The sequence below is a fragment of the Rattus norvegicus genome, chromosome 8 (genome assembly GCF_036323735.1).
Source record: "Rattus norvegicus strain BN/NHsdMcwi chromosome 8, GRCr8, whole genome shotgun sequence".
Lineage (NCBI taxonomy): Eukaryota > Metazoa > Chordata > Mammalia > Rodentia > Muridae > Rattus > Rattus norvegicus.
Window position 1 is genome coordinate 70,344,957 of NC_086026.1, and position 12,424 is coordinate 70,357,380.

Genomic DNA, 12,424 nt, shown 5'->3' on the forward strand with positions numbered 1-12,424 from the left:
ATCTGAGGAACACTGCGATCAAAGGGAGGAAACAGTTGGTTTGGTTTGCGCATCCTCCTCATAGTTGGCTTTTGAGAGAAGTCAGGGCAGGAACACAAGCAGGAGGAGCGGGAACCATGGAGAAGGGCTGCTTGCTGGCTTGTCCCCCATAGCTCATCTGCTTGCTGTTTTACACAGCTGCCCGGGGAGGGGTGGCATCGCCCACAGTGGGCTGGCCCCTCCCACATCAATTATTAACCAAGAAAAGGCCCCATAGGCTTGTCCACAGGTCAATCTGACAAGTCATTTTCTTAGGAAAAAAAACTTTGAGAAGTCCCTCTGTCTAGTCTGTGGTGCCACAGTGACAGGACTGAGAGGAAGGCTATGGAGTCTGGCTGCCTGGGCTGCATCCGTGTCTCTGTGCTTGCCCGTGTGACCTCTGTACGTGCTGTAGCTTGGCCGCACCTCATGTTCTTTATCTGAACAGTCACCTCCCGTAAGGGGTGTCGAGGGTTAATTAATGACAGTGAGGCATGAAGAACGGTGTTCAGCGCACCACAGCTTCGGTTGACACATGATAGTGACTTGAATTGCTGCTCGGCCACAGGGATGGAGCCACTGGGCTACCACACACAGTTAGGTAGGAATAGCCAGCAAGACTTGAGAGGAGAAAGGCTTTGCCTGTGAATGAAAGCCACCAACCTCCTTCACAGGCTTTCTCTCCCCTGTTCGCTCTGCCTTCATAACCTGTCAGCCTCCGGCTGTCTCCAAGTCTCCTGAGATGGAGTTACCTTCCCATATTTGCTTATTCATTTAATGGCTTTTTTTCCTTTTTGACACAAAGTCTTAGGTATCCCTAGATGCCTGGATTGCTTTATGTAATGGAGGATGACCTTGAATTTCTGACCCTCCTGCCTCCTCTGCAAATGCTGACGTTACTGGTCAACAGACCCATTTTATGTGGTGCTAAGAATCGAACTTAATTAATCCTTACTGTGTGTTAGGCAAGCCTGTACCAATTAAGCTACATCCCTGGCCTAGCCTCGGTCTCTTTAAAGTTTCTTTTTTCCCTTTCTTTTCTCTATCTCTCTCTCCTTTTCTCCCTCCTTCCCTTTCTCCTTCCCTTCCTCTCCCCCTCCCCCTTCCCTTCTTTCCTTCCTTCCTCCCTTCCTTCCTCTCTTTCTTTCTGTTTTTGTTTCATTGTTGTTGTTTTGTTTTATCAAGGCCTTACTATGTAGCCCCCGTTGCCTGGAACTCTCTGTGAAGACCAGGGTGACCCCAGACTCATGGAGATCCATCTGCCTCTGTCCCTCTGTGCTGGAATCGAAACTGCTGTGTTAGTTACCCTTCTGTGGCTGTCTTGAAGCGCGTTTATGGAAGAAAGTGTTTATTTGGGCTCACTCCTGGGGTGACATCCTAATGGCAGGACAGGCTGGAGCAACTGGAGCAGGGAGCTGAGCGATCACATTCTTAGCCACATTCAGGAAGCTTGGAGAGCAAACTGGAGGTGGAGCGAGGCTATTAACACTCAAAGCTGGGCTCCAGTAAATATTATACTTCCTCCAGCGAGACTGCAGCACCCCATCAAACTGTGTCATTAGCTGGGGACCAAGTGTTCAAACACCTGAACCTGTGAGGGATGCTTCTTATTCCACCCACCACAAACTCAGTCCTCCATGCCCAGGCAGTGATAGCCTTCGAAGCAAACTGGAAATCTTTCAGCTGAGTTTGAATCTTCTGGCTTTCCTTGTGACCCTTCCGCTCCTCTGCCTTCTAGAAGCATGGAATTAACACCTCTCTGACCACTCAGATTTAAATCTCCTGCTAGGCCCCTGCTAGGCCATGACCTACCTGCTACCTGGTATAGCATTCCCAAGTTTGAGTACCTTTAACCAGGAGAGGCAAGGAATTGGTGAGGCCTAGAGCATTCCTGGTTTTCTATCTGCCGACTGTGTGGCCCTTCTCCAGTTCCGTGGCCTCTCTGGGCTTCATCAGCAGACAGTGAACCAACACATCTCCCAGCTGCTGTGAGGACTGAGAGCAGCAGGTAGGGATGACACAGACCCAGTGAGTCTGGCTCCTGGGAGAGTGGTTACAGAGTTTAGCTTCCTTCTCTCTCCCAGGAGAACCAATGGGGAGAGGGGTGGGAACATCCATCACAGGCCTCAAAGATGGGAGCTACAGGCAGCAGGCAAAGGACCTGTTTACTAAAAATGAGATGACACAAGGTGGAATAAGAGCTGAGAAGGGCTAGAGGACGGCAGACAGACAGACAGACAGACAGACAGACAGACAGGCAGGCAGACAGACAGTCCCCGGGCCCATGTCCCTTCCTTTCTGTGGCTTACACCTAGTCAAAGATTTCTCTGGCGGCATCCTCCGTCCCCAGCTGACCTGAAGGCCAGCTCGCTGCTCCAAGAGCCCTGGCGCTTGTCTCACCCCAAGGGAAGGACAGCCTGTGTCAGGGAAGTCACCGAAGGGATGTTTATGGTTTGGTGATCTATGATACCAGGGAACCTCCAAAAGGACAAAAAAGGCAGGAGGTGCTGTGAGCCTGGTTTCTGCTTTTTATGGGACTGTGTAGCAGCTGGGAGACACTCATGCTCTGCAAGTGTGTGTGTGTGTGTGTGTGTGTGTGTGTGTGTGTTATGAAGGTGACCTGTGTGAGTGGTGTGTGACTGTGTGTAGTGTGTGTGTGTGTGTGTATGTGTGTATGTGTGATTTATGAGTATATGTGGTGTGTGAGGGTGTGTGGCATGTGTGTACTATTATGACCCATGAGAGCTCTGAGCTCATATGCCTGATTCATATTTAAGGATTCAAACCCTATAATTCTTTTTTAAAAGATTTATATTAACTTCATAGGTATGAGTGTTTTGCTTAACTAGATGTAAGTGCACCTTGTGTGCCTGGTGCCTGCAGTGCTTCTTCGGAGGCAGTGGAAGGTGTCAGGTCCTCTGAATCCACAGATACAGAGTTTACAGAGCCTCCATGTGGGTGCTGGGGACTGAAACCAGGTCCTTTGCAAGAGCAATAAATGGTCTTAACCACTGAGCCATCTCTCCAGGTCTACTGCAGTGTTTGACTTGGGATGGGCAGGACCGCTCTTGCTTACACACAGTCCACACAGAGGTGTGTGTGTGTGTGTGTGTGTGTGTGTGTGTGTGTGTGTGTGTGCTAGCATGCCCATCCACGAACCCTTTCTATTAAACTTGCACCTTCCCCCCACCCACACTGGCTCCCCCAGCCATCTCTGCCCAGACCCCCTCTAGCCTTTCCATTAGTATGAAGGGACCTAGGAACTGCATTGCCCCCTCAGAAATTGAATTGACTTCTTTAGCATTCAGAAATCAATGTTTCCCCCTCAAAACTGACTATTCTTTATCTGTGTGTCTTTTCAACATTTCCTCATAAATTAGTTTTCAACACCATCTTCTGCCTCTTTTGTTGAGGCTGTTCCAAAACAAAACAAAAAAGACAAAACTCCACTTACTTCACTTATTTCATGAGAGCGCATGTGTGCTATAGAGCTTGGGGGCACATGCGTGCCAGGGAGCTTGTACGGAAGCCGGACGATCATCTGTGCAGGTCAGTTCTTTCCTTCCACCATGTGGAGGTTCTGCGATTCGAACTCTTGTTAGGCTTGGCAGCCGGAGCCTCTCACCAACCCTGGGCACCTGCTCTTTTCATGAGGTCAGGGCTTATGTTGCTGGCTTCTCACTAACATTAGGTCATTCCTAGCTGACTAATCACAGGGGTGTCTCCGATCCCCATCAGCTTCTCCTGGAACACTCCATGTCTTGGACTGCAGGTTTTCTCTGCACCTGTCTAAGTTCCTCTGCTCTCTGTCTTCCAGAAAACTCAAAGATGTCAGTTGTCAGACCCTCTTCTCCCCACTCCTCCCCTAGTGTTAGAGTGAGCCTCTGTAAGACTTCTCTGCCCCTCCCACCTTCTCTTCCTCCTCCCCCTCTTTAGCCTTCAAAAGGAGTCATTGCATGAACTGAGGGACACTTTGGGAAGAGGAGTTGTAAAGTCTACTTCAATCCCTTCTGATCCTTTTGTGTCTCTTCATAATTATTAAAACCATCTTTCAAGAGAGACTTTTTTTCTTTTTCTGATGAAAGAACTGGGATTCATGATATCCGAGGAGTGGCGAGATCAGTGGGGGTGCCTGCTCTCAGTGTAGCCTTCCCCTGCTTCCCATACCTACCACCTGCTCTGATTTCCTTTCTGTCACTGCTATAAAAATACCCAACCAAAAGCAACTTCGGCGGGGGAGAAAGGATTGACTTGACCCATGACCTCCATCACTGAAGTGAAGTCTCAGAGGCAGGAGCTTGAGACAATTGGTCACATCACACCCACAGTCAAGGGCAGAGAAACGAATGTGCCCATGCTGCCTGCTGATTTGTTAGCATTTTTCATTCTTAAAACAGTTCAGACCCAGCCTAGGGAATGGTGCTTCCCATAGTGGCCTGGGTCTTCCCACATCAATTTACAACCAAAACAACTCCCCACAGATAAGCCCACAGACCAACCTGATTTAGGTAATTCCTTCCCAGATGACTCTAAATTGTGGCAAGTTAAAACTAAGCAGGATGCCATCTTTCTGTCATCCCTACCTCACAACCTGCTCCCGTCGTTCTGGATAATGGATGGAAGCCACAGCCAGTGTGCTTGAGGATACGAAGATCTCACAAAGCAAAAACATATGCTTCCTGTGGAAACTGCCCAGGAATATTCTGCTGTGTGGACACATCATGACCAGGGAGTACTCTGAGACTATAAAGGGCATGGTCTTAAAACATATGACAGTTGGAATGACTCAACAGGTCAGCACTCCTCTTCTGAGAGGAGAGCTCTCACTTCAGAGCATTAGCCTCCGTGGCCCAGCTTATTCAACTGCTGGTTGAAGTTTTCCCAGGAAACAGTTCTTAGTTGTATAGGATTGCAGTCACAGGGGAAGGAGTCCACTGGAGACTCCCTCTCAGAAACACTGGCTCATCGAAGTAACTGTGGTCCTGCTATAATTAAGGTTCCCCACAGGGGGAAGAGTCCCAGAGACTCAAGATGGTTGGTGGGTAGCTTGAAGGTTGAGATTTGAACTTGAAGAGAGCATCAAAGTCCATGACATGGTGTCTGGGAGCATGTTCAGGCTCAGGTCTGGTCATTGACCCCTTTGAGGCTCACAAATTGCCTTTGTGTGAAGCTAACATCTGAAGTTCCTGGGGTCCCAGGCTGCCGAAAACCTAAGGTCTCCTTGAGCCATGAGTTCAAAGATGGTGGAAAGATATGCACTGCCAGGGGGACAGCAGGAAGAGGAGGTGGGGAGAGCCTGCAGTCGGAGAAAGCTTTTTATCACATTATGCTGGCTTCGTTCAGTTGCCGTGACAAAGATTATGACCAAACGCAACTTAGGGGAGGAAAAGATTTATACTCCTACAACACAGTCCATCCTTGAGGGAAGTCAGGTTAGGGACTCAAGCAGACACTGAAAGGTAGGAGCCATGGAGGAGTGGTGCTTGCTGGTTCACACGCTGGCTTTTGTTTCACTGCCTTTCCTGCACAGTCCAGGACCAAATCTGCCCAGGGAATGGCACCACTCAGTCAGTCAGCAATCGGACAATTCCTTCACAGACAGCCCGAAGGCCACTCTGATCTATTCGATTCCTCGACTGAAGCTTTCCTCTTAGATGACTCTAGATGGTGTCAAGCTGACAATTAAAATTATTGAGCCCTTATATCATAGTGGTAAGAGACCCTGGGACTATCAGAAGGGAAGATTCTGGAGCCTAGGGTCCAGGAAAGGAGCTAGAGATTCAGCATGACTGGCAGGGTCTGGGAAGCAGGTGCCTTGGGAGAGAAGCAGGGTGAAGAACCAGGTTTCCACTGTCCCCTTGGTGGTGCCCCAAGGTCTGTCCTACAGACACAAATAGAGAGTTGGATGAGCATCTCCATGGTTACATGGGAAACCGGCCATAACTTGTATTTGCCTGTGAAGCTGCAATATCCCGCCCTCCAGGACTGGCCTCTCTGTGGACTTATAGCAGAAGTTTCCTCAGACTTGGGCAGATTAGACACAGGTGCAAGGGAAGGCACAAAAGCAAAAGGGGAAGCTCTGAGATGGGCTATGAAATTTTAAGGAGAACATCAACTGAACAGTCGTCCACCTGAGAAGCCCTTCTAGGACAAAGCAGGCAAGTCCATGTTTGCTGGGATCTCCTGGAGTGGTTACTCCAAGGATGGCATCTCCTGAGGGACCAGGTGCTACCTTTCCCGGGTCATAGCAGGACCTCTATCTCCCCTATCCATATGGAGGCTCCTCAACGTCAGGTTTTTTTCTTCCTTCTCCACTTCCATTCTGTTAGGCTTAGCTTCCCCAAGACCCTCATTAGCTTTTCCCCCATCAGACCAAGGGTTTCAGAGCAGTGTCTGGCTCCTATAAACCAACAGCCTTCCCATGGACATGGGATGCTTTCATCTTTGGGACTGTGCCTCAAGCCAAAGGGGCCTTAGCATCTGGGTACCCTGTGTCTCTTCTGGTGCCCAGGACTGACTTTATACACCAGGGTGTACACAGGTGCCATCTACCGCCTGTGACACCGTGGAACCTCTGGGATAAATGCAGGTGACTCTCGCTTGTCTGTCAACTGACCTCATGCTCCCCTCAGAGTTATTCCCCCAGGTAATCTTGACCTTGCACATGCACCATTTCTTCACAGACTAAACGTTCTCACGGAAAGGACAGCACTCACAAACTTGTCAGGACCAACGCGTTCTCGGCTTAATCTTCTTCAAATGGAAACCGCTGCTCCAGAAGCAGATGTTAACCTGGGAATTACTGGGCAGCCATTATATAATTCATTAGTTTGCTAACAACCTTTCAAGTGCTCCCCACCTGTGATGCTGTGACTGATGGTATGACAAGTCACCCCCAGAGCCTAGTTAATTTGTTCTGAGAGTCTGTGCGTGCACATGCGCACGTGTAAATGCACGTGTGTGGGCTTTCAGGGAATGTCGCAGGCGGTGGGAAGGAGAAAAGGATCTTACTGCGGTGGGGGTTTCAGCACCACCAGCTGTAGGACCTTGGATAAGTCGAGTGGACTAGGAGCCCAGAGTGGTTACAGCCTGGGAAGAAATGAACCAGTTCAGCTAATTAACCTCTGTCAACAGATTCATCTGATGAGGTGGCTTCTCTACGTTTTCCCTTCCTCCTTTTCGTCTTCCCTCCCTCTCTCCTTCCCTCCTTCCCTTACCCAGTTTGCATGTGGAAGTCAGAGGACAACTGCTGCTTCACCTCTCAGGTTGCTTGAGGCAGGGAATCTTATTTGCTGCTTCTGTATACACGTCCTATGTGTATGGCCACGTCCATGCCCACACCCACGCCCATGCCTGTGCCTGTGTCTATGTGTACTGGCCTGAGAGCTTTCGTGGGGTCTCATCTCCATCTGGGATTACAGGCATGCCCTGCTTGGTCCAGCTTTACACGGGTTCTGGGCATCTGCGCTTGCGTTCTCACACTTGACTCTCGTTTCTACCCTACCCTTCAGCTCCTAAAACACCCATAATTAAAATCAGAGTGACTTGTGTGAAGCAGGGAAAAGCTAATGTGAGTCCAGATGTCAACCATTGTGGTGGCATCAGCATTCACATCCAATAAGCTTGCTCGTTTGTCACATTTAGTCTGGGTCCTTCAAGGTCAAAGGAGTAAGGACCAGCTGCTGCAAGGTCCAGTGTGGTCAGCACATGGAGCCTGCAGAGCCTGGATGCTGTGTCTCCAGGGTAAGGTGAAGCTTTGCTTCTGTTTTACTCGTGACTGACGGAGCTCCCATGGCACACTCCGTTTCCAAAGTCATTTGTAGAATTCAGCATCTCATGGTGTGCTGGTCACTCCGGGCAGTCAGCGACCTAGAAAGTCTTGGCACAGGAGGAGGCCCCATCCATAGGAAGGTTTGAGTTCAAATCCCAGCTCTGCTTTTAGTGTTCGATCCCTTGCTAGTTATTCAGGCTTTAGAGTTGCAGCTTCCTCATCTGTCCCTCCCCAGGTTTATTCCTCCAGTGTTGAGTCACTTTGCCTCCTGACTGGTGTCTGGGAAGGACCAAGTCCTGCTGGAAGCCTCAAGCTTCACACTCTGACGTCAGAACACAGACCTAGAGGAAGCCTTTGTTTGGGGTTCACTCAAGCTTAGGAGTGCCGTCCCAGGGAGTCAGGAAAGTAGCCCCTTTGCATTAGGAGATGTGAGCTCCCTGCCTGCGAGTTGGTCTTTCTCCCAGGAAAGTGTGTGTGTACACGTGTAGACCTTTGCATTTCTGCCGTCAAGGCACAGTAAAAGAGGGCTATCCTCAAGCAGGAGGGGGATAGGTTGCTTTAGCTTTTCAGACTAGAAAGTGATTGGCACATCCCTGCTTTGGGGTGGTTTAGTCTTGTCTGGTCGCTGCCCTCATGAAAGACCCCATGTGAGCACCATTTTGGATAGTGTACCATGCACTCTCAGAGTATCTTGTCAGACTAAAACCCTGCAGAGTGGCAGTTTCTCTGACACAAATGTAGGCTGATACTAATGACATTCCTTCCTCCCTCTTTCCCCCTCTCTGTTTTTTTTAAAGAATTTTTTTTTAAATTTTATGTGTAGACATGAGCATCATGTGTCTGTGTGTCAAGCGTATGCGGGTGCCACAGAGCCCAGTAAAGGGCACTGGGTTCCTTGAGACTGGAGTTACTGGTAGCTGTGAGGTACCTGGCATGAGTGCTGGAGACCAATGGAACCTGGTCCTCTGCAAGTACAGGAAGTGCTCTTGGACCACTGAATCAACGTTCTGTCCCCCTGCTTCCTTTCTTCAAATATATGCTGACACTAGCAATTGTCTTGACGAAGGAAATCCTAAAGCATCAGAGGCAGCCTAGAGCAGGCCAGAAACCACCCAGGACTGGCCTTGAACCCAGGTCTACACTGCTGGCTTCAGGAGCAGCCATTGCTAATGGCAGTTGTGCCTTTGCTCTGGGATGCACGTCTTTTCCTATGCCCTCTTGTGCCCTCTCTCCTGCACCCAAGGAAGCTGGCCGTGAGGTCTGAGTAGCAGTGAGCCTCCTGACTCTGAGGGGGAGATTTAGACTCATGGAGTATGTTAGGGTAAGGGCTGCACCTCCAGGATGTCTCAGATTTTCACTTACGTCAGGGCCTCCTCTCCACCACTCTGCCTCTCCAACAGTGACATCATATGCAAGGAAGAGTCTGGAAAACACGCTCTACTGGAAAGAAACGAGCAACCTCCTGGCTTAGAGCTCCCTAACCCTCCCCTTCCTAAGCCCACCTGCTTCCAATTTCAGCCCTGGGCCTTCCAGGGCCTGGCTCTCTCTCCATCCTCACCCTCTTTTGTATTCCCATTGTCTACACCAATGAAGGGTCCTCCTCCAACTACCACCAAGTAGATTGACACAGACTCAGACTCCTGCCTTTTCTGCCCTACAGACTATTGCTAGAAGAGTCTCAGATTTGCTGTTCTCATTTTTCCCCCTCTAGCTCCAATTCCTTACTGCCTTGCTCGTGGCTCTAGATCAGTGCCAGACTTCCCAGGGTGGCCTTCCATAATGGGTCATCAGCCTACCACCTCAATTTTGCTTGGGACTAAAGGCATACCTGCCAGCGTAGGTCCTATCTGGTAGGGTACCTTGAAGGGATGACTCCTCTGCCTTGAAGCTTCTCTGCACCTGACTTCAGTGTGTCCATCACCTGCCCCACACTGCTGTGTGCAGACCATTCAGAGGAGCCCAGGATTTTGTCACCACCACTGTGGTCTCTACTGAGCCCAGAGTGGATATTTGTGCACAAGGAAATGACTTGCTGGCCAACAGCAGCATGCACAGTGTACAGCCCCGTTATGACCAAATAGAATTCTAATCCAATGTTCTGCCTCCTTATGCTCCAATCATTCCAAGACAAAGGGAAAAGATACCTTTTTCAGTGACTTCCTGCTAGTGGCCAGAAGTAGGTGAAATACTTTGAGGATTAAGACCTGAGCCATCACTTTGTCTTCTACCATGAAGGTTTGGTGGTTCATGTCTATAATCCTATAATCCTAGTACTCGGGAGGCTCAGGCAGGAGAATTGTGGGTTCTAGGCTAGCCTGAGCTATATAATGAGATTCTGTCTCAAACAGAACAGAGGCAAGTTAGGAAGTGACTGCTGGCCAGCAGGAGCATGTAGCATGACCATGGGTCTGATGTCCTTTGAATATCTACTCTGACCTCATGCCTTTGCCCCTGTTGGTGTCTGTCTTCCATACTCATTTCTTGCTGTATGTCCTTCATGTTTCAGTTATTTGGTAGTTGGGGTGAAGTAACATGCCCTACTGTGAATGGAACCTAAGGACGTTGCTAGAAGTTGCTAGAATTCTGACCAGACCACTGCCCAGGCTAAACTCAACCCCATCAGCTTCTTTCTCCTGTAAAAGAAATGGCAAACCTCCTCCACAGAGCCTGAACATCTCTAACTCATGGCACAGAACAGAGCAGGGGGAACAGTCCGGAGGTTCTCCAAGCAGGACATTGGGCAGGTCCTAACAGGCCACATGTCCCAGAAACTAATGTATTAGTGAAAAGTCAGGTTGCCAACGAATTGTCGCCCACTGTTGCTGTTAGAGTCTGAGCAACTCTTTCCCTGGGGAGACATAGCAGGTGCCTCCATGTAAGGCACAGCAACAAGCCAAAGTATGATTCCACCACAGTCTAACTTGGAGAACCAAAGTACTAACTGGCCAATCACCACCCAGACTCTCCCAGAATGGATGGTGACTTCCCCATAGTTGCATAGATGGGGTCTCCCCTCTTTCAGCTAACCTCTCACATATATATTCTAACCCTACAAAGACCAGGGGGCCATAAAGAGTGAAGACACTATTACATAGGAATGACTAGGACCTCAGGTGAGAATTCAATGACTTTCTCCACCTTGTCATTCCAGGAGGGAAGGACCACAGCCATCAAGACTCGTGTAAGCTGCCATTGCTGTTCTGTCCAAGATGGCTGCTGGTGGCTTCTCCGATTTCCCTCTTTCACTTTCAGATTTCACGGAGAATGCAGTAGGCATGATCTGTGCTTCCATTTCCACTGTTGGACCTCTTCTGGCCTCTGCCTGCCCCTCAGATTCCACCCATCACATGATACCCAGCTGGCCTGGCACACCGTCCCCACAGGTGCTCTGGTAGTGACAAGCAGTGCCAGCATCAAGAAGAGAATGAGCCACCTCCCCCTGTGTCACTCATCACTGGAGAAAGTGACTGATTTCCTCACTGAGCCAAGATCTCACTCAGGTCATTAGCAGACAATGCAGGAGGCAAATGTGGGTTTGGATTCAATTCCTGTCACAAGTGTGCTAGTCTCCTTCCTGTGGCATGAGGTACAGAAGTCACTTGTGGGAACTCACAGCTCTGTCCTTGCCCAAGAACAACTTGGGGACAATCTGCTAATTAGCATATCATGCCTCCCTACAGGCTGCAGCAAGGACACTGCACAGACAGTGGTTGGTTCCAGCTGTTGTGACATCAACAGGAGCTTCCTGGGAAATGGGAGTCTGCCTTGTAAACACCATGTTCTTAATCTCCACGCTCATGGGTTCATGGAATGCCAGTTCTCTCCCTAGTGGTGGGCAAGGGAAGTGGCCGCTGGCCTCCTGCAACGTATTTAAGCGGCATCAACGTTACCCTCCCAGCATGAAAGATCTTTATTAGCCCCATAGATGCTGCGGGTGGTACCCACAGAGGTGCCCATCTGTAAAAGTGCTAGGGGGTAATAGTGTGTGTGAGGAATGGAGAGGAGTGGTTCCAATGACAGTGGATTCATCCAGCAGCTGACGATTCAGTGTGTGAATATGACAATTCAGAAAGCCACCAAGTCCCCCCAGGGCTGTGTGGTGGCCTTTGTCTGACCCTAGGCTTGCTCAAAGAGGAAGCTAGCAATTGAAATTCTCCTGGTGAATGGCTACTCCTGGAAAGGGAACTGCCTCCCAGGATGCTCCTCTGAGTGCCCTGGCCCGATACCAGTTCCCTGCTGTCTCTGTTGGAGACCCAGAGCTCTATGGGTTCCATTGAAGAGAAGGTAGAGAACTTGGCCCCAGGGAGTCTGAAACTGAAAGTAGAAATGGCCTTGACAATACAGTAGGGACTCCAAGTCTGAGCTAGGAGAGGAACAAAGGGGAGGCCTGTCCTCCAACCAGGTGTCTCAAGCCAGCATGTGATTGACAGTCATGTCAGAAGGCACTTGCATCCTGTGGTTGTGCCTCAAAGATGGGATGGCATCGTGAAGGGGGCAGTGGGGTGGACAGAGATTTTGAACTGGCTTTGAGTGTTTCAGAGGGAATCTTCTGGATGTAAGAAGGAGCATAGTATGGTTTGAATGAGAAATGTCCTCCTCAACCTCAGGCTTTTGCACACCGTTCCCCATCAATGG